General features: G+C 45.5%; 1 long non-coding RNA gene across 1 annotated transcript in view; it reads right to left on the bottom strand.

Annotated features, from left to right (window-relative positions):
• The window catches only part of LOC149853460 (uncharacterized), a 187,457-nt gene that overhangs the window by 86,198 nt on the left and 78,041 nt on the right, over positions 1-23,218 (bottom strand). Inside the window, exon 5 of the long non-coding RNA XR_016439209.1 lies at positions 6,762-6,827. This is a non-coding gene — a long non-coding RNA (uncharacterized LOC149853460). The remainder of the gene's footprint in view (positions 1-6,761; positions 6,828-23,218) is intronic.

The raw sequence follows: 23,218 nt of genomic DNA, 5'->3' as shown, positions 1-23,218 counted from the left end.
AGCATAAAACACGGCGAGGTGATTTATGACCCAGTTATAGCTCTGCCAGGCACTCGTCTCAGTACAGCCAACAAAGACAGGAACTTATCTTGCATATTTCTCCTTCCCTCACCCCTCACCCATTAACTGCCATGTGTAGTGGACCTTTATGATGACCTTACCTTGCAATCTTAGTTACTGCTTCGCTGGGACCCCGCAGAAGTAACTGAGCTCAGAATTTGGTTTCTAACCTATTCGTAGGTTATGGGGATACTCGTGATTCTAGGGGGTCTCTTGCACCTGAGCGCAACAGATCCCATGCTGAGCGCGCACAATGAGGAGTCTCAAGAAGATAGGCAGAGCTCCCCCTAAAGTTAAAAATAGAGATCAAAAGTCTGGTGTGAGGGGAGACTGCGTTTGTCTCTTGCTAAGGAGAAGCTGCTGTTTTCCAGGGCTTTCCAAACGGTACTCTGCACTTCACCCGCCTCTGCCTTATTCTTTATTTTCCATGGGCCTTTGTTTTGAAAACCGGGCGAGATCACAGCCTCCCCGGTTCCCATCACATACACGTCGGCATGCCCTGCTGCTGCTATCAGAGCAGGGGCTCAGCCCGTATGAGTGCCTCAGTCTAGGGGAAGCATTTGCATTTTCATTGGCACAGGTACAGCATTCAGAATGCTTTCAGGCCAGGCCAATTAAAACAAGCCAAAAACTGCTGAGCGAAGCAGTTTCAGCTCGGATCTGCTTACATTCCCTCTCTGAAAAAAGCAGGGGGCCCACTTTCTGTAACTCTCTCCCTCTCTGCACAGTGTGGGCTCTTTTTCTTTTTTTTTTTTCTTAAGGTGGAATAATTCATGCCTTTTGCACAAAGCCTACAAGAGAAGGAAGGTAGAACGTCAGGGTCTGTCTTCATTATAAACCAGTCAGCTCCAGCAGAGCGGCGAGAAGCTCTCCTCGGGTTGAAATGTTTCGTTTCCTCCAAAAGCCTCACACAAGTTTTGAAGGACTAGGCTACGTAATTGGCAATTCCCATCTGAGGATGTCCCACTGCATGGAAAGTCCCATAATGCATGTCCCTCTGCACAGAAAGCCCGATGTCCTCTGGTGCCAGCGGTACACCCACATTATCCAAAATCCCCTTTCTACATCCTCTTGTAGACCTCGTGTATCTTGTAAGGGGGGTACTAGCCAACAGGTTAGCAAGGGGCAGCAAGTTTCTGAACTGCCTCCTAGCATCCCAGGGATGGACATGTACATTCAGGAAGTCAAACCCTTCTGTGTCTTCTCCTTGCTCCAGAAGGTAGCCATTTGCTACTGGCTTGTAAAAGCCAAAATACAATGACCTGCACACGGACCCAGCCAGTGCTTTATGAAGGTATAACTAACCATGACTCCATCCCTGCGTGTCAGAGCCTGTTGGGATCCAATGCCTAAATAAACTACAGTACAATGAGGCAGAGAGTGGAGGTCTCATTCCTCCACTGCCTTTGCATGGGCATTTAATCCAAGGAGCAAGCGCCAAGAGATAATAGAGTTGCAAAAAACCACAGCCAAAGCGTCTCAAAAGTTAGAGGGCAAATGATGCGAGGATGCTCTCTGGATTGAGCTTACATTTAGGGACTGTGTAAAAAACTTGGATCCAGATCTCGTTTAGGATTTGAAGCTTGCACAAATCCAAAGGAGTTTGGTTCGGTCTGCCAACCGTGCTCACCTTACTCAGATTGTAAGCACCTGGGGCAGGGGCCGTTTTCCTGCTCTGTGCTTCTGCAGCTGCTGGCATACTGGGGTCCTTGTCCCCGTCGTGGGGCTCCCCAGTATGAACTACAACATAAAATAAGTACCAAATGATCTTGAAGCATGGGCACCTAATCATTAGAACTTTTTTTTTTAATGAAAGGAAAAGTAGAGTAGAAAGAAAACAGGTAAAAATTGTGAGCAAAAACAAAGATTGTTGAGATACTGTAAATACCCAGTTTCTCAGATGGTTGCAGAGACGAGACATTTCTGTCCTCTTCTTGTTCATTTGCTTTTGGAGATCTACTCTACAATGGGGGTGGCCCAAGGGAGAAGCAAACTAGGGCATTGCAAGTGTTCTGTATCAAAGCCTGTATTTTTTCCCCAAAGACTAACAGGACGCCGTTTTCACAGGCTACCCACAGCTCAACTTGTCACCTGCAGGACAGCCAGCCTGAAGAACCATACATTGACCTTAATGGGAAAAATCTGACATAAAATCGACACTGGGCAGCATATGCAGCCAGGAACTTGGGTCCAATATCCTATCAGCTGGGGAGTGGGGGACCAATGTTTTTAAAAAAGCTGGAGGGGATCCATTTACATGGCAATGCTTATCATGAAGGATCCCGACGTGGTTGAGAAATGATGCATTCATCTATCTGTCCTTCCTGATCCTACGTTTCATTGCTCACTTTGTCCTTCACCCAGCTTTGCATCTCTTCTTAAGTATCCTCCACATGTGGAATAATCTTCACCTTTTTAGGAAGCCCAAAAGTCTTTATTCTGGGCCCTGGCAGTTATTCTTACTGGACCAGACAAAGAAAGAGGAAAGCAGGCAACATCCCCATGTGTCCCTGAGCAGCACCTGTGAAGGGACTTCAGGCTTTCTGCTACCCCCAGCACGTGTAAAAACCCTCTTTTTGCCTTCTGTATAACTCTGGCTTCTATGTGAGTTTGGCTTAATGAGCCAGGACATTAGATGCCAGGCACTGCAATCTCAGCAGAAAGGTCTGCCTCTCTCAGACGGCTCAGAAAGCAGCATTGTCCAGAACTAGATGGCAAAAAGCTGGGCTTTCAAAAGGTCTTCCCAGGTGAAACACTATGTTGGTGGTATTCCAGAAACTGAACTCCTATCTAGACAGAGACCTGTTTTCTCCATCCCCCCCTCTCCCTGCATAGCTGTAGCTACATTAAATCCCTTCAGCTGCTATTGAAATGCAAGCATTTTTACGATGGAAAACGAGAGCCATTTAACAGTGTACATCAACACTACACAAAACAGTCCGGGGCAGGAAATTAATATTATTGTAGCCATTTGAAATTACACAGAGAATTTGCAACTATTTAGGACCTGATGACCCGACACAAGATCTAGACAGGCGCCACCTATGCAACCCCACAATGCCAAGGCATGTTTGTGGGTATGGAGATTTGTCCTGCCGTAACTGTGCCAACGAGCCCACATTCATCATGCTGTTGTCATTCCAGGGGGTATCATTTTTCCCTCGAATGATATATAGAACATCATGGCATCCGCCCGGGGTAAATAGTTCAGTGGCAAACTGCCTGTCCCATCTGCGGGCCTCCAAGTGACCCTGCATGCAGAGGTACAGAAAAACTTTCCAGTCGCATGGCCCATCTCTAGTTACATGATAAGAAATGAAGTTGACACAGCAATATAAACATTATTACTGACAGAGTTAAGAGAGACAGCGGGTGCAGGTCAGGACATGGTATCCAGGGGATACCATATAACAGTAGCTGTCATATTTATCTCTGGGTTCCTCTGAGCCGGTCTCGGGAGTCAGAGGGAAGGCGCACAAAGAACCATTCAGCGCAGTACGTGTCCTGAAATAAAGCAGATGCATTTTGGAGTCTGCGTGACTCCACAACACACAAGGATCCCTGCTCTGTTACCAATGCTCATCTTCTTGGCACCATCAGGAAACCCCTTTGTAGCCTTGGTGCTGATACTATTGACTTGTTTTGAGCTGATGGACAGTCTAAAGAAGGATATTATATCCAGCTGAACTGTCAACAGGGATGAAGAACTAAAATAGGAATCAGAGGCGGCCCCAATTTTTAAGCCCTTCTGCCAGGTTTTTTTTTTTTTTTCCCCAGGGGAATTATCAAGTGGAGTAGAAAAACATGTGGCAACGAAGGTTGGCACTAAACCTACCTCTAGCTTTTCTCGAGTTAAAAATCTGAGAAGGTCAAGTTGCCAGGACCGGATATAGGCATCGTGTTTCAGAGGGAGCAGGCTGGGATGAAAGCATTTTGATGATCCAGTGATAGATAATACAGCGAACCAGGAATAAGATCTAGGATTAATACAAACTAGGTTCCTATCTGAAAGCCAGAGAAGAGTCAGATGCTTCAATCAGGGCAAAACTCATCAGAGACTTGAAATGACATGAAATTCAAGCCAATCCCGAATGTTTTTGAGTTAGGTATTACATGGAGGAGTATAACCAAGGCACCTGGCTATGTAGCCAGGAGAGCCTTTGGAAAAAAAAAAAAAAAACCAGCAATGATTTGGACAGAAAAACTGGAAGCTCAGACACAGCGCCTGCTCTCACCGAGCATACTGCAGCTGTCTGCGCAGTTTCAAGCCTAGAAGCGTGATCTTGGATAGAAAGCCAGGGGACCTGTTAGGGGTTTCGGAGACCGATGTTGTGAGCCTGTCCCAGCAGGTGGAGTGAGTGAGCAGGAACAGTCCTGAGAGCAGCATATGCTGGGCTAAAGCAGGACGAGGGTGCTTCACCGTCTCTGACTTTGATTCCTGGCACAAGGGCAGCCACTCAGAAATGAGGCTGCGACTCAGCACAGGCAACAAGAGCTGTAAATGCAGCAGAGGCAGATTAAAAACAGTGACAAGGGCAAAGATGTAATACCGAAACTAGGGGAAGCAGCAGGAGAAAGCCTGCGAGGGTCTGGGCAGGGGGCACACCTGCTGGCATCTGACAGAGGAGGCTGTGTCTGAAGACAGTGGGTCAGAAACCAGCACAGCTTCATTGTCTTCCACCCAGGTGCATATGTTTACGGCACCTTTACATTTTAAACAACCTTCCAACCACATGGGGTTTGATCCTGCAATGGGCACACTGTTTCACTAGTAAATGCAACGAGCAGAACAGAAATTCAACCCAACATCCAGAAGAGCCCTGCCTCAAAAACAGGAGAAAATCATAAGAGTGAAATATATAGGATTACTCCTTTCAAAGTTCTCCTTCCACCTTCCTCTGCCATGATACCTACAAACTACTCACCGGCATTCAGGCGCCTTCTCATCATGGTTGCTTCACGAGTCCCTTGCAGTCTTCTGCTTGCTAAAAAAGTTATAAACAACTTGGGGCCTGAATCATGTCATGTGCGTGCAGGACCTAGCACAAGGAGACCCTGCTCTCTTATTAGAGCCTCTAGGTGTGTACACACGTACTGACTTTCTGACAGTTAACATGACTTAACTTTCTGAAGTTGACTTAAGTGTCAGAGCATACACATGTACGTGGAGCACAGTCAACTTCAATGTGGCACAAAATAATGCACCTCTGAGGTGTGTTATCTTGAATCACATTAGTTAAGGTGACTTAGCTCACAAGGGCCAAGTACAGACATTATATCTAAATTGGTCTAAGTGATGGGAAATTGGTCTAAACCCATTACCATACGAAAGTTTGGTGCACATAGACCAGGCTAAAAATGCAGAACCCGGTCTAAAATAGACCTGGTTTACACTCAAATCAAATTGATTTAGGTTATACCAGTGAACTGAACCTCTGTACTAGATCAAGATGACTACCATCATGTCAAGGAGCTGTACATGTGTTAAGTCACCTTATTTTAAGTCGACTTAGTACTTGTGTATGCCTCCCTAGTTTCCACACCAATATGCAAGACAATCATACATTTCTGTATCATACTTAATTCTGTATCTTCAGCCATGCCAGAGCCCTCTTGTATCCCTGCACACAAATAAGAAAGGAAGTGGGCACACAGCGGGCTTCAGACACGCTATCAGTCAGTATAAGCAACAGTGGTTAGTGCTGTTGATTGAACCCATTCCTAACCTCCACTCACACAGGCCACTCCTTGATGAGCATCTTCTGCGCTGATAACGTAGCATGTCTGCAAACCCCCTAAGGACTGCTATTCCCATTGGGTTTAGGAACCTCCAATGCTAAATTCAACCGATCACCGGGAACGCTCTTGAAGCCGAATGCGCACACAGTGCATGTACAAATAGTGACGTGGGATTTCTGCAGTGCTGTTTGCCATTGTAGAGAGGTGGGGATGAAGGCCAAACAATACACGGTGGATATGCATGCCAACTCACAGTCAGCCCTAACTGTGCTAGAAGAGGTTTCTTAAAGCTTAACTCTTTTAAAAGATAGGAGGACACTGGCTACCTAGCCCAATACGCTGGTGCCAAATCCTTGACCCGTGCACGGGTTTTACATTGTTATTATTTAGGCTTGAGAAGGATTAATGGTCTGCAGAGTTTAAACCATTCTTTTCCTAGCTGCAGACAGGCACATTTGAGATGGATTTTCCAGCGGAGGAGAGGTTACCCTCTACTCTCGTCTTCCCTTCAGATAATAAAGAACTGAAAGGATCAAAGGAAATAATGTCCTTGTAACCCAGCCTTCATGTGATGCTGCCTTGATTTCCAAAAAAGTCCCTAGCTGGAGACACTAAGTGTTAAGATTATTTTTATTACTTTGCACCAATATCCACGGCATGTAAGGCCTAGGACTAAGACTGCTTATAGCAACGGTGCTCAAGTGACAGATTAGGTTGACAAAGATGACAGAATTTCTAAGCTATCACAATAGGTTTAAAGAGGTAATTATTCAGTATTGTTACTAGTATCTGCATTGCAAGCACCATCAAAATATGCCAAGCACTTTCCAAATACCGAGTAGGACAGAATTCCTGTTCTCTTCCAACCAAAACAAATGGCCGACCCAAATCCCCAATGACCCAAGGGAAGAAGGACCGATCCCTTAAAAGTAGTGATACATGTGATGTGTAATAGTGTTTACCTTTGAATCTAACTTTAACCCAGCTTCTGTGATCCTTCTGTCCCAGGCGCAGTCCAGTCAATCTAACTGAGGGAAACAGAATAAATACCCATCAGTTATTGCTTTTCACTTCTAAACAGCTGAAAAAAATATATTTTTAAAAATCACTCGGGTAGAAAAGAGGCTGAACTAAAATTCTGGACCCGAACAACCCAACAGGTTCCTGGGTCTCCAATTTGCACCAGGGATCTCTTACTTTGAACCAAATTAACTTATTTCAGAAGTACACCCTGGTATCTGGCATGAGCTGAATCAAATCCTTGGCTGCTGATTCTCTGCTCCATCTCTCCTTTTATACTTCTATATTCCAGTGTTTTCAGGAGCTGCGGTGCCATTAAATCTCTATGCATCCCACCTAAGATTTCTTGTTTCACAACATGGGCTTTCCAGAGCAACACCATGGACAAAGCAATAGACACGCATGCTATTTCAGTGTTCCCACGGCATGTCCTTTCTCCCCCCCGATTTGCCAACAGAGTTACAACTTCTAGACAAAGCGTGGGATTTATTGTGGCATCTGGGACTGCTGGCCCTAGACTTGGCTCTCCAGTGGTTGAGGGTGGGAGGTTGCTGACCTGTGACTGGTCTCCCTTGTCTTCAGAGCCTCTATTTCTATGGAGCTCAAATTTTGGCTGAGAGGGAGTAATTAAAGTTAGACAATCCTGCAGAGATGCCTCATCAGCTCTGGCGAAGAGACGCCTATTACTATGGTGATACCATATAAAAGGGTTGGGCCCCAAATGTTATTCTGGCAGAGGCCAGAGTCCGAAATCCAGGGGACTCGGTAACGTCAGTGGAGTTACTCCCTCTTCCCTTGGTGTAATGGATGTCAGGATCTGAAGGGCTGTCTTTCAAGGGCACTCCATCCCGCCGTGCAGATGGTTTGTATTCTAATTTGGAGGGCATGCAGGCGGGGCTGAATGACTTTTTAAACCTTTGATTACTGACCGCTGTATTCATTTCAGGAAACACAGAAGCACAAAACCTCAGCATGGAATGACTCTTGTGATTTCTTTCTCTCTTTCTTTCTTTCCCCCTCTCCCCCTGGACGATTTTATCATGTTGGCATTCGGCCAAGACGTCTGTCCTTGTTAACTTGTGCTGGCTGTGAAACACCTGCAGCCCATTGTAAGCAGGAGGGTAAAATCTACCATTTTTAGGTACAGTAATTACCACTTATCCTTTGGTTTAGCATATTAAAAGGACAGTCTCCAAAAAATGTTGACAGCAATCCCATTTATCATCACACGCATGTGCAACTGGAACCAACTGGAAGGACTGGGGTAAATCCTCAGCTGGCAGAAACTGATACAGCTCCACTGGCTTCAGTGGATATATGCCAATTTACACCATCTGCAGACCTGATACGCTCCATGTGACAAGGTATAGCTGCACTTGAATGCCCTTTTCACTTCTCTTTTTTTAAAATGTCTTTCTTTATGAATTAACTAAAGCAATATTCATTCAGGGTAGGTTGGGACTGACTATTGCAAGGTCCCTGGGTTTTCCTCCGAGATATCTGGGTCTGACCACTGCTGGAGACAGGAGACTGGGCTAGATAAGGCTCTGGTCTGATACAGCATGGAAATTATGTTCCTAGTCTCATGCTGCTGTTGCTGCACTATCTTGAATTTCCAGCCTGAGAGAGTAAAACATTTGCTACTTATTCAATGATGGGACACAGCTTTTGCAATAGCTTTTCCAGCTTCTTCTACCTCCCCCAGCCAATAAGTCTCCAACCCAACCTAATGAAATCTCCTCAAAAGCTCCCCTGATTGTACTCTCCCTGGGTTTAATCCTCCCCAAGAATGCCAGCCTGTGCTTACATCCCACATAAGCCTTCAAAATAAGGTGCAAGGGAAGCACTGGCCTCCTGCCGCCAACCTTCTGCACAGGGATGGATTTTACCCACTAAAAGTCAGATTCTGTTTCATGTAGTAGGCATCTAAGTGGTACTTAGACATCAAAGCCACTAAGTGCAATCTTATTCCATTCTGTTCAAGCCCCTTGAAACCATTAACATGTCTATCTTTATAACATGCCTTCATCTTAGCCTTAACACTAAGTCACAAAAAACAAGGAGGAGACCCCACCTATCTTCTGCATTAATAGCTTTTCAGGGACTTGAGCAAGATGAAATACAGTCGCACTTAGAGATGCCTAAGAGGGGGAATAGGATCTGGCTGTAGGAATTTTACCTCTGCTTTCTAGGGAAGCAGGTTCTGCCTGTAGAGATGAGAGGTGAAGTCAGTCCCTGTGGCGCGTTCAAATCCTCTCCACCAAGTCACCAATAGAGAGAGGGGTCTTTTATTCTGTTTTCTTTTAATCAAACCTCCTCCTCTAGCGGCAAGACAGACATGACATTTACCCCAGCAGCCAATGTTGTTATCTCTGCATAAAGTAAAATGTAGCAATTTAAAAAAAAAAAAAGACTGTCACCACCCGTGATGATGCCAAAATATTCCCTCTGCTGTCCTGAAGCATGGAAATGAAAGTCTGCTGCTGAACACAGGTCTGACTATTTGCATTTTTAATCATTCAAGAGTTTAATTAGTATCATGGCCTTAATCAGAAGCTGCAAATACAGCTGAAGTCATCAGAGCTTAATTAGTCTGAAAAAAGTTTTGTGCAATCTGAAAATGTCTCCACTGACATGAAGGTAAGAAGCCTCTAGGGTTCCTTGAAGAGAAGAGGAGACAAGGACTTTGATTCAGTGGAGATATATTGCAGGAGTGTTATTTTCTGATTCTACGAAGGAATAACTTACGGGTTTTGATTTTTGTTAAGGAGGACCTGCAAGCAAACAAGAGGGAGGCCTTATAGTTAAAAAATTTACAGTGATAACCTGAGGTTAATTTACCCCGCCTAAGGGTTATGAGGCTTAAACGTCTGCCATGTGCTTTGAGCTCCACAGATGAAGTTCTGAAAAGCCAAATTTACACGAAACTTGTTTGAGGTTCTGAAATGTTTGTACAGCTTGTCACCCTCAAGCAATGTCACCAGTCTGTCATTAAATTTGTCCTAGATCTGCCCTAAAATTGATGGCAGGGGCCCCTGGGAACCTTTCCTCATTGCTTCATTCTCCCTGGGCTAGCACACCTTGAGATGCTCTTTGGCAGAGCAGAAAAACTCAGAACAAGATTAAGTCAAAGCCAATAGATTCTCCATGACATTTCCCTATCAATTATTCCGTGTCCCCTTACGATGCACTCCAACGATGCACAGAATGGAGGGAAGTGGTTAATGAGTACATGCTCTGCCTTTCCATAACATGTGTGCATTTAGCACTAAAGGAGATATATAACACAGTCTGCCCAGGGTGTCAGGCAGGTTGTACCATATACACGAACTTTGCATGTAAAACTCCCAGCAAAGTTGCCTGCAAAGTGGGATTTGTGTGCCAGAGCTAACAAAATCATCCTCCAGTAGCTGTAATGATTACTGCGTTGAACAGATACAGGTATACAAGGGATGAGCAGAACTAAGCACCAGTGAATTTTATAGCGGAGATACAGGCAACCTCTGTAAGCCTTCTGTCTCTTTCTAATTCAATAACTTAACTAGTTACTCAACTGATGGACCATTTCCCAATTTCCAGCTCCTTCAGTCTCCTGCTTGGGAGCATCTGTAAATTATAGTTGTTATCACTACAGTATCCATACCATACAGTGGATATAGGAGCTGCCTCTAGTACTAGCTGAAGTAGTTCTCCTTCAGTTCAAGTGGCAATGGGCTGATTTTCTTGAGTGAATGGACAGCGTGGTTTCACTTTCAGAATAGAGCTTCATTTCCAGCAACAAGCACAACTTCCTAGAAAGACTCAGGAGGAGCTAAAATAATGTCGGTTCTCATCCTCTTAAATGTGTGTCACCTTCCTTAAGTAAATACTTAGGGGACATTCCCACCCACAGTTCCATGTAATGGCAGGGAAAGCTAGGGACAAATCCAGAAAACTGATGGGCTGTATGAATCCAGGGAGACCTGGAAGAAGTCCAAGCAGGAGTGGGGCAACAGGGGGGTGCTCTCATGCTTCCTGAGAAATCAAGACAGTCAACTAGTTCTCTCAGGTGCCTGTATATGAATGCACAGAGCCGGGGAAACAAGCAGGAAGAATTGGAAGTCCTTGCACAGTCACCAAACTACGACATGATTGGAATAGCAGAGAACGATGAGATAGCTCGCATGACTGGACCACCATCACGGATGGGTGCAAACTGTTCAGGAAGGACAGGCAGGGGAGGAGAAGAGGAATTGCACTTTATGTAAAAGAGCCATATGACTGCACAGTATGAAGCTGGAGGTAGGCCTGTTGAGAGTCTGGGTTACGGGTAGAGGGGAAAGCAACAAGGGTGATGTCGTGCTGGGAGTCTGCTATAGACCACTGGACCCGGAGGAAGTGGTGGATGAGGCTTTCTTTAAACAGCTAGCCCTGTTCCCAAGTCAGTAGCCCTGGTTCTCATGGGGGACCCTCGGTCACCATTACACCTGCTGGGAGGGCAATACAGCAGTGCGCAAGCGATCCAGGAAGATTTTGGAGAGTGCTGGAGCGGCCAACTAGGGGCCGTGCTCTTCTTGACCTGCCGCTCACAAACAGGGATGAAGTAGTGGGGAAGGTGGTAGTGGATGGCAGCAGCGACCACAAATTGGTTGAGTTCAGGATCTTGAGTTCAGGATCCTGAGGAAAGGAAGAATGGAGAGCAGCAGAGTAAGGACTTCGGACTTCAGAAAAGCAGACTTTGAGTCACTAAGGGAACTGATGGGCAGGATCCCCTGGAGAGCCCGACTGAGGGGGAGAGGAGTCCAGGAGAGCTGGCTGTACTTGAAAGAAGCCTGGGAGTGCAGGAACAAACCACCCCAATGCGCAGGAAGACTAGCAAGTATGGCAGAAGACCAGCTCAGCTTTGCAGGGAATCTTCAGAAAACTAAATCACAAGAAGGAAAAAATGGAAACTTGGACAAGTAACTAGGGAGGAATATAAGAGCATTGCTTGGGCATGCAGGGATGAAGCCAGGAAGGCCGAAGTGCCATTGGAGTTGCAGCTAGCAAAGGACGTGAACGGGAACAAGAAGGGTTTCTACAGGTATATTGGTAGCAAGAGGAGGATCAGGGAAAGTGCGGGTCCCTTACTGAATGGGGGAGGCAACCTTGTGACAGAGGGATGCGGAAAAGGCGGAAGTGAGCAATGCCCTTTTTTTTGCCTCAGTCTTCACAGGCAAGGTCAGCTCCCAGACTACTGCACCGGGCAGCGAAGCAAGAGGGGACTTAACAGCAGCCTTCAACTACCTGAAGGGCGGCTGCAAAGAGGATGAAGCTGGACTGTTCTCGGTGATGGCAGATGACAGACCAAGGAGCAACGCTCTCAAGTTGAAGCAAAGGAAGTTCAGGTTAGGTATTAGAAAGAGGCTAGCAAAGCACTGTAACAGGCTCCCCACAGAGGGGGTGCAGTCTCCATCCTTGAAGGTTTTCAAAACCCGGCTAGACAAAGCCTTGGCTGGGATGATCTAGCTGGGGCTGGTCCTGCCTTGAGCAGGGGGTTGGACTGGATGTGACCTCCTGAGGTCCCTCCCAGACCTTGTTTTCTATGATTCGCTGATTCCCTCACTCCTGTTCTGCTTTGGGTGCCATACATGAGGCACTTTAGTTGACTAGTGGAAAATATATGGTCGACTTTCCAGAGGTTTAAGTGAACTGTAACTGGATTACCATTAACGCCTTCTTCCAATACTTGATTGGACTGCTAAGCAGTTGAGGCTTGGATTTTTAAAAGAGCCTATGACTATTAGGTGCCAAAAATGGCATAGAGATTCAATAGGATTTGAGCATCTAATTTCCTGAAGTTTTCTTGTAATTTCCAGAATGGGAAGCAGCAGAGTTTAGCCACTCGCTCATCAGAGGATATTAAATTATTTGGCTGTTACATTATTCCTGACTGACACAGGAATTTTTCACCTGCTCTGTGTGCCCAGCTCCTATTAAACTGGCTTCATGTTCTCAGCTAGTCCCTCAGTGCTACCATAATAAATGTAATAAATGTAATAAATTATAATATTTCAAGACAGAGGGTCACATTTACCATTATGTAACTCCATTGATTTTAGAAAAGTTATACCAGGCATGAATCTGGCTCTTTTATTGTAGTATCAAAAGGATCCAAACGATCACTTCTTTGGGCATAATAAACAGAAGAGATATAATTCTCTTTTCACTCTCACTGGTGTAAAACAGGAATGGCTTTCAATAGAATTTGGTAACAGATTCAAAGCAGGCCCAATACATTTCTACCAGTACTTTATTTGGAGAGAGAGAAGCCAGGAAAAAAAATTCCCCATGCCTTGAAGTGTTAAATTGTTAACTAGCATCTCAGCAAAGCAAAGTATTCTCTTTTTTGGAAGCAGGGGGAGAAGCAGGGAAGGAAACAGGCTTGCATTTTCATTTCAAAATGCTATTTATCTCCCTCTGCAGCTCCTGGACCTTGGCGTAACCTCCCATCTCCCTGTCCCCTCAGGAATTTTGCAAATAAATTAGTGAAACCTACAGGCAGGTGATAGCTATCAGCGCTGCTGCAAAATTTCATTTACTGGGGAGCGAGGAATCCAGTCAGTTATGTACATCAGACCGGGAACTCCCGACCGGACCAAACCCACCGTCTCTTCTGTCCTTGGCCATGCAGAATGGCCAGGGTGGAAAACTGTGGGTTAATCTGCTCATAAGGTAAGTTTTTTTTCCTCCCAAACCTCAGGCAGCAACTGACTGCCTTTTTTCTGAAGCCTGAGTGTGGGCATCCATCATTTTATATATATGTACACACACACACACACACACACACACACACATACAGATACAGACAGATAGATAGATAGATATGCATTATACCACGCCATTAAAAATCCTAGTCCTTGAATCCTGCTAAACCTTCCCTCAATGTCATCTCACAGCAGTGAGTCCCACAGGTGAGGTACGTGTGGCATGCAAAGGTATTTTCCTCTCTCATCTGTGGCATCACCTAAAACCTGCTCTGTTGTCTTTGTACCTGCTAAGTTTCCGCGCATCGTCTCTCTTTTGGGGGTGAGAAGAAGGGGTGGCTTGTTGGTGAGCAGAGGACAGATGACAAATGAGCTCACACACAGTAGTGGAATGCAAGCGCGTCTCAGCTATTTTTAATTAAGAAGTGATGACAGCTGACTAAATTCCCTGACTCTGCAGTTAAAGGCTCCCTGACCTAGACATTATTGGACGCACTCCTCAGACCAATATATATTGGTCCCGATGGTGCTTCTATTATTGTACCCATCGTCTCGACAGATGCAACACTAACAAAATCTATGTCCATTATCAGCATGCAAATAGTGAGATAAAAGTGTGAATGCTTATGAGCTGGGGAAGGCACCAGGTGAGGAGAGGACAATGAAGGTCGTTTTCAGAGAACAGCAAAGTTTGATTTCCTGCAAATGCTCAGACGGGTTTTGGTTTTAATTGCTTGTTGTATTTTCCCTTGACTAAACTGGGGAGAAAAAAAAAACCCTGTACCTTGGTATACTCTCAGGATACTGCTTCCATTTCCTGCAAGAGACTGAGGTGGCACTGTCCTCTACGGGGCTGTAGCACGAACTGCCCTCCTCCCCAAAGAGTTTCCAATCTAACTAAGAAAGACAAACTAAAGGTTGGTGATAAAACAGGTGTGGGGACCTGGAATAAATCACCTAAAGCCACACAGCAAGGTCCTGGTGGCACTGAGCTTAGACCAGCTTTCTCCTGGTTCCCTATTCACCGACTGAGCAACTAGACTGTGCTGCGTCCCCATGCTCCGTACCTTCACTATAAGGACCATAAGATCTCACCCATGCTGCCCGAAAGGGATGACTTCCATGTTATTCAGCAGACGTTGCTCTGCAGGGAATGCCTCTATCATCATAGGACCTCAATGCACTTTGCAAGCTCTGCGACTGGGACTTTTAGGCATCGGCTGTGTTGTGGGGCGATCTGGATTTTGAATGCTGCAGAGCAGACCCAGGAGGACTTCCAGGGAAAGCAAGGCCAAAGAGGTTAAATCATCGGCCCGAGTTTACTCAGAGAGTTGCTGGAAGAAGCTGAGCAAACAACCGTGACTGCCAACTCTGTGCGCTGCACCAGCCTGCTTCCTTTGAGATTTAACCGATACCAGAGAAAAGGGAGTCCTACTTGGGTCCCTGTTTTGTATTGTTTTCTCTTTTGGAAACAGATCAAAACCCACCTTCGTTTTCAGTCCCCACCGCAGACACAAAGGAATTTGAAATTAAGGTACCTAGAAGAATAACTAGTTGGCCAGGAAAAAGAAAGAAAAGAAACCCATCCGTCCTCTGCTAAGGATCACGGAGTGAACAGGTAAAGACGGCGAGTCCGTGCACCAAACTAGTCACGTTCAAATTGGGTTTCAGCGAAACAAAAGCATTAAGAAACATAATCAGGAACTTTCCAGTGTGGCTGCACTGTGGGCATGGAGGGGAGGGGGAAAGAGTTGTTTTCTGCTGTTGCTAAGACAGATCCCCCACCCTTGTTTTATTCTAACCCAATCGGCTGGCTTTGTCTCCCTATTGGCTCGCCAGCTGCATCGAATGATCATGACAGGTTTTCTTTCTCCTCGCCCTATTGGCTTCTTCCTATGGCCTATTATCAGGGGAAAGCAAATCAGACACCTAATCAATAGTTTGCGAGAAAGCACAGGGCTGCTAGATGCTACATTTGCATTCAATCTCTTACCGTTTATGTCTCTGCATTCAGATAAGCATCGTGCTATCCTACAAGATGGAGCACTAGCTGCTGCCGTTTGGCCACATTGGCCAGGCTTGCAGAGGTGAGCGTAGATGGCGAACGGTTAGCACAAGGGCACGATGGTCAGCTGCAAGGAAAAAAAAGGCAGCCTTATCCCAATCCCCGCGTGACGCCTAAAACTAGAAGGAGCCCTCCACTCCCATGCAAAGCAACAGGCAGCACCTTGGCCAGGCGCTGTGTCTGGACACTCACAGCCCTGTTGCTCCTCCACTCGATTTATTGTCACAAAATGATTCAGACGTGGTCTAAGGCAGCAGATTCAGGAAATAAGGAGTACGCGGTGGGCAGTCATTTTCTGCCATTAGCTGTTCTCTTCACCGGCTTCATTAGGAGTTGCTTGCTTCCACTTCACCCAATCCTCATGAGGCTCTTTTGGGGTAGGCAGTAGCTTGTGCATGCTCCATAATGCAAGAGAAAAATCACCAGCGCTCTGCTGAGATACAGCAAAGAGGCTGTGCGGGAGCCTAGCTCCCTTGGCTAATCCTCCTGATCTCGCCATATGCTCGTTGGGAGCGACCCACCTAATTTATCAAAAGACTCTTACAAGGCAGAAGGACGTGCTGGGGACGGAGTGACAATCTGATGCTCTTGAAGATTATGGTGAGATATGAAATGAAGTCTCAGGACCCCAGCAGCAATGAGCAAACAGCACAAGAGAGTGTTGGCAGCTGATCACATAGCACAGAGGCCCACATCTGGATAGGCAAGGGAAGTGAACGCCTCTCTCATTCCTGCAAGGAGGCCGTCCAGCTTAAGAAGCAAGGCAGATTGGTATATCTACTTGGTGAAGCTTGGTGCTTACCTCTAGCTTGTACGGAAACTTGATCGGGAGGAAATATAGCCAAGTCTGGGTGTACAAGAGGACAAAGGAAGAAAACCAAAAACCTGAGAAAATGTCCAGAGCAGATCAGGAATTTTTCAACCAAGCTTTTCTTTTTTCTTTGTATTTGTTGGCAAAGGCCTGCTCATAAAAACCAACGCTTTTTGCAGCGGTGCAGCTATTTTAATCAAGCTTTCACTGAGATGGTTTCTGGTAAAATCAGAGCAAGCAAGCTGCAAATAACCAATAAGCTGGTGATTAAGGTGCTCACCTCTGGGTGATACGGGCTCAAGACCCAGCTCTGCCTGATGGATAAGGCACTTTAATCTGTCTCTCTTAAATCCCAGGTGAATGCCTGGATCACAAGCCTGTTAGCTGTGGTGAGGTGTCTTTCTTTTGCTTTTCAAGAACAGTTTTGAAAGTTCGCAGTTTGGTCTCAATGCAAAGCAAGAAAACATTTTGAGATTTCATAAGTGCTCACAGGCTCAGAAAACCATTTCCCATCCAGTACAAGCAGTTCCTATTCTCGCTTTTATCTTCTGTACCAGTCTCAATGCCTGGCTTCTAATTTCTCCCAACAAAGCACTGGGCCTTGGTATAGATCATCTCAAAGAAAGAAAATCAATGGACCAAGAAAATTTGCTTCTTTTTAGGCCTCTGAAACATGTACCTGGTATGCTCCCTTGATGCCTGCCCAGAGAGGCAAAGCATCACATTTAGAAACAGCCAAGCTGATGAAAATCAACACAATCTCAAGACTATCTTAGCAGATTTCAGTTGCTGGAATGATGATGACCAAGGAGCAGGCAAGTTATTGACTGTGCTGCTATGCCCAGCACGGTGACGTGTTAACTCTTGTTTTCCTACCGCTCCTATTGCTGCACAAGGAGGATGGTTTGGCTCCTTACCTGGAACATATGTTTCTGCTGAGTTCCCCAGGTCAGGCTTGAATGCATCTGTGCAAGCAAGGGAGACAGAATGGTCTTGAACCTGCACTTGCCTGCATCCAGCTCTCAGCAGCAGAAGTCTATGCGAACGGAAACACGCCTACATGAGATTTGCTTTCCTGCACTCCTTTGCGGATCATGGCTCAGATGGAAGAGAACATAAATTCTGTGCGCTGGGGTGAGAAGACCTGGCCTGGTGCATGAAATGGCAGAACATGCAGAGAAGGAAACCAGACGTCTTTTCCACTCAAATGGGAGTTTCCAAGAGAAGTGTGATTTCTGCCGCAACCTGTTTGCTTGAAGCCATTAGATGTCTCTGTGGACTTGTATGGTATTCCAGGCAGAGTGTGGTCCCTGATAAATACAAGGAGACAAAGCTGGAGCACACGCTGTGTGGTAGCAGTGTCAGTAACTGTGTTTTCTATCATTTCATATAGCATGACACCAGTTGCTTCCAGTGAAAGCCTTGTTAGAAATCACTCTGGGTCAGGGAATGAATTACCCCAGGCAATGCAATGAGACAAGAGTAAAAACTGAGAACTGAACCTGGATCCTAACTCAAGAGTCTCCAGCTCTAACCCTCTGAACAATACTGTCTCCCCTGGTACCATTAAAGAAGCTGTGATTCTCTCTGCGAGAGTGTGGGTGGTATCTTGGCCAGCTTTCAACATGGGTAATTACATAATTGAGTACAATATCATTGACTTCCCATTCTATATTATTGCACAATCTGAACCATTAATGAGCTGCTGTTTCTCACCTTGGAGCTAGCTGTATTTTAGAAATGAGCCAAGCAAAATTAGACGCGCACATGCTGTCTGTGCACCGGGCATTTTACACAACCCGTTATTACAATCGGAAATAACTTTGAGGCACGAGCACAAGAATAAGAACCCGAGCTCCATGATGCTTATCCAAAAGCGACGCCACTGATTCACTGTGTGTCTTGAGCAAGTCGCACTTACTTTTGTCTGCCTCCGTTTTCCCAGCTGTAAAGTGTGGATAATAGAGTTGCCTCTACTGCAAGCAGCTGTAAAAACTGATTGCTTTAAATTTCACTGTGCTTGGAGCACGTAATGGGCCATTTGGATGAAAAGCAAAGGCAAGAGTCTTGCCTTAACCTCTTTCTCAGTGGCCACACCTGTTACCTGCCCGTGGTATGTAGCTGTTTGGGTTTAACCCCCTTTCCAAACACGTGTCTTTGGACAGGTGTTGTGGGGTCAATATTCCCACAGCACCTGGCTACCTAGCAATTACATTTTCATAATTAAAGTGAAGGCACATCTAGATAAACCAGGACGTGATGGCTAGATGCATTTGGTACCGCTGCCAGCCCTCCGATGAATGCTGACGCCTAAAGCAAACAAACAGGAATAAGTAAACTACCAAGTTTCTAGACCCGTTTGTTCAGAACGACAGATTGACAAATAGAGGCATTTTTTTTTTTTTTTACAAACAGCTTTTTATAACTTGCAACCCAAAATAAGCCCTGACCTAGCTGTGGTGCCATGTTAAACAGTAATTACTCTATATAAGGCTCACCAAATGGGAATATTTGTGGGCCAGTGGGATGAAATTATTTTAGGACTTGCACAAACTTTCTCTGGGAGTGGCGAGACTCGCTGTGGGCACTGTGGTGTACCTAGGAAACAAGCAAACACAGTTTTTCTCCCCCCCCTCCTTCTTCCAGGGCATCATTAAATTCACTAACTGACATGAAATGCCTTCACCAACTTTTTGCTCAGAGGAGAGGTGGGAAATGAAGAAAGGTTTGCTCTACCCCACTATCAAACAGATGTTTTGAGGTCCTGTCCTGATCTGGCTCCTACCCACTAAACCACACCCAAATATATAGCAAAATATTGCAAAAATGCAATAGCAAGACCCTTGTAATCCAGCTTCGTCTCCACTTTTTGCATAACACTCGCTGGCTGCTTTGCTACATCAGAACAGTTTGATGTCTCCGTGGCTCTGCACCAGCTCTGCTGAAAGCACCATGTAACAAGCGCCTCCATTTTAAGAGCCTTACACCTTTCATGCAGTGGGAACTGCTGCTCTCAGGGGCCTCATCATTCGTATGTATGCCAGCCCAAATCCCTGGTGCGTTCAGGTAAACTCCAAGTGTAGTGCTGGGCAAAATGCATCAGGGTAAAATGCATCACTGCAAATTGCAGATTAACCATTTACTGTGTTGATGCCGGGAGTATTTACGGCACCAAAGGCTGCGTGGGCTAGATCTCTCTTCCAGACATGGTCTTAGCAATGGGACTATCTCAAGCAGCTTCTTTGCTATTTCGAAGGCTGCATCATCCCTGTTTCTCCAGAGAGGCCATTTAAAAGATCTTCCCTCCCTTGCCCCTTCCCATTAAAATGAATGCCCTCCTTCCCAACTGAATAGTTTTAAATTCAAGTGACTTTTCTTTCTCTTTTTCTTTCTGGCTGAACCGAAGCGGTCCCTGAGAGCCTGTTCCTGCTGCATGCCCACCTGAAACAGCACTCACGGGCCCGCCAAAGCCGTTCCTTTGGCAATCATGATTACCATACACCGCGGCTGAGGGCTGGCACAGAGTTTGAATTTTCCACACAAGATATAAGGCTATATATTGAGGTATCTAGGCACAAACACAGCATAATCTTTTACAAGATGCCGAAATGACTTAAGAATTGAAGTCCTGTTTTCAAAAGTGACCTAGGCCCATAGGGCCAGCTTTGGAAAGATATTTGGGTACCAAAGCTACTGCTGAACACCTATCTGGATTACCAGAAGCATGTGAGCATTGAAGTAACTAGTGGGATTTTCAGAAGTGTCTAAGGGCCCGTCTGTATTTTTTGGCATAAAAATACCTTTCAAAACCTGGCTTGCTGAAGCCTTAAGTACCCAAGGCTGTTTTGAAAAGGGCCTAACCTGAGGCTCTTGCCATGTCTGATGTTACCCATGGCATGAGCGTCATCCAAAGGCCGAATTCAGGTACAGCACAGAAAGAACTGCCTGGGAAAGGGGCAAAATTGCTTTCACTCCTGCCCTGTCTCATCTCTTTGGGCACACACAACCACCCCTCCTTGGACAGGGAGTTCATCTGGGGTTAGCAGGGGTGTGAAAGCCCTTTGTATGAAGATGTTGACACAGCACCACAGGAATGGCAGTCAGCTCAAGACCAGAGGAAAATTCATGGTAGGCCATATAGGTGCAAATGGCATTTTTGCAGGTTCCAAAATATCCCAAGTCCTTATGTCATGGTATAAAGGAGCAAAAATGAAAGTGGTTTACAGTGCAATACCATATAAAATTAAAATAGAAGCAGAGGGGATTAAAGCAAATAGCCAGACTGCCGTAACCTGTGTTTATGGCCCAAATAGAGTCCCAATTCCTGTTATTTTCAGGGGTTTGTTCCTAGGCTGTAATATTTTCTCTGAGATGAAACTTGACCCTAGCTACACATGACTCATCTAACTACAGTCACTGGACATATGTTACAAGCTTCTGCAGATGCTGGGTCATTGGCAGGATGTCCTGCAGTCTCTGAGCCCAGCACAGTGGGTCGCATCTGAGTTATAGACGGAGGGGCATGAAAGAGTTACAAAATGTACTTGACACTGAATTTCACGGACTTTAAGAATGCAAAAAGCGGTCAATTTCTGCAAAAAAGAGAAAGGCTATTTTTTTTCTGACTTTGTTCAGAAATAAGCCCCTTTTCCAGTTAAAATGGACCCATTCCAAGAGAAACTTCACATTACAGATCTAAACTATGAAAGTCAAAAGAGCTCTGAGATCTACAAAACTACGTTAAGCATTATTAACGGGTCAAATTAATCCTTGGTGGCACTCCATTGCCTTCTGTGATGTAAAACGGATTAATTGTTCACAGGGCTTGTTTTTAATTCTAGATGATTTTCTGCATTCCAGTGATGTAAAATCATTGGTTAAATGATGGAGGAGTCCCACTGTGTATCAAAGAGATTTTCAACAAAGCAGGAGTTTTTTTTTCATTTAGAAAAGTAGCCCCACCAAAAATCCTTCATGGTCTGTGCGCAGAGATCAAAATGAGACGCTGAGCATACTGCTACTTATTCCAGGTTAAACATCCCCTCTGTATGCAGGGACACAACTAAAAGAGTGGTACAGTGATATAGAGGTTTTGCTTACCCAGTCCTATGCACAAAGACACACTGGGGGGAAAGGGTACCTTCGTTTGGGGCACATTTGGCTTTCTGACGTTCTTCAGCATACCGTTCTCTATACACTGTCCATTTTGCTGCTTCTCATTTTCTTTAAGTGACCTATGGAAGTGCCAATGCTCTACAATCCTATCCTCAAAGGGACCCAGTGGTGCTTTTGAAGTTACTGTGTGAAATGCACAAATGAGATAAATTCTAGTTGTATCAAATCAAAGGAGGCTCAGAAAGTAATTAAGGGTCAGACTGAAAGGAATGAGAGAGAGAGGGGTTAACCACAGAGGAATAAGAAGCCGGTGAGACTGGTCGCGGGCTATGGAGCTTTGGAGCTCTCAGTCGCTGGTCTGAATCGCACTTGTGTTTATGGGGATTAAACTTATTGATGGCTGTTCAGTGAACGGTACGAAGCCTGCACATCTCACCTGTAGAAATGGCTCCTTCTAGGTCTACCAGCAGAGCAGGTGGGAAAGGACAGAGAAGCTGGCAAGAGCCGCAGACTTTGCTGTGCTTGTTCTGAGGACGGCGGGTTTCACAGGCATCCTCAGGTGCTAGGAGAAAGGGGAGTTTGGACTTGATGAAGTGGGATCAGATGGGCCTGGGAACTTTTATGGGCCATAAGGCTCGTGGGGAGGGCTAACCAAAGGAGTCAAAAAGGAAATACTGAATTCTCCTTGAACCACGGCCCTAAGGAATGGAGAGCATGCCAATTCCTTATGTACTAGGGTGGCCAGATCTTCCAGCCTCGTGCACTCAAGATGTGCTTCCACTAGAGACTGCCTTCAGTGACTCACAGCAAGGCTGACTGACTTTACAGCATCTCAGAGACCCTTTTTTGTGCTTGTTTGGCTCCGTTCTGCTGAGGGGGCACCCAGGAGACGATTGAATGTGGATAGCCGATGAGGAACTTGCAATAATATTGCAACCCTGGCAGGCTGTGCTCACTCTGCCTTGCTTCCAAATGATGAACCTATCTGGCCTCAGTCGTTAGTATATTATATTCCTATGTAGCGTTAACAATTTGCCTCTTTCCCATTAATTTCTCTACCAACAGCAATGCCTGAAGAGCCATCCTTCTAGGTCACTGTTACATGTTCATGGCTGTAGCTCATGCAAATGTGTTCATCAAGTCCTTGAAATCAATGATGGTTGCAGGCTCTTGGCCCCTCCTAGCTGGTGCTCAGGACCCTCTGTGGTACTACCCTTGATTCTTGGAAATGCTTAAGCCCCTGGTTAATCTTATGCCTGTGAGTTGTCCACTGGAATCAAGTAAACAATGCATATGCTGAACATTTGATATGTGCTTAAAAAGCCAATTGGATGTGTCTGGACCTAGGAGATACAAACATGAGGATAACCCAGCTGACTTCAATGAATGAAATGGATCCACACATAGGCTTAAAATGTGCCATGTTTGTAATCGCCTTGATGAATCGGGGGGCTTTCATTCTGAATGGCCTCAGTCTATGTCTTCTCTCACTTCTGCTAGCATAAGTCAGGACTAATTCTACCAAAGGCAGTGACATTACAACCAGCATAAAACTGATGGCAATGAGAGGAAATTCAACTCTCTCTATTGTACATAATGAACCTGTGGCTGATCGTTGACCATTAACAATCCATATCTCACCATTTCTCACCCTGTCCTCCATTATGGAAAAGTATGCCACAA

The sequence above is a fragment of the Crocodylus siamensis genome, chromosome 14 (genome assembly GCF_052110815.1).
Source record: "Crocodylus siamensis isolate JL-2025a chromosome 14, ASM5211081v1, whole genome shotgun sequence".
NCBI classification, from domain to species: domain Eukaryota; kingdom Metazoa; phylum Chordata; order Crocodylia; family Crocodylidae; genus Crocodylus; species Crocodylus siamensis.
This window is presented reverse-complemented; position numbering and strand designations above follow the sequence as displayed.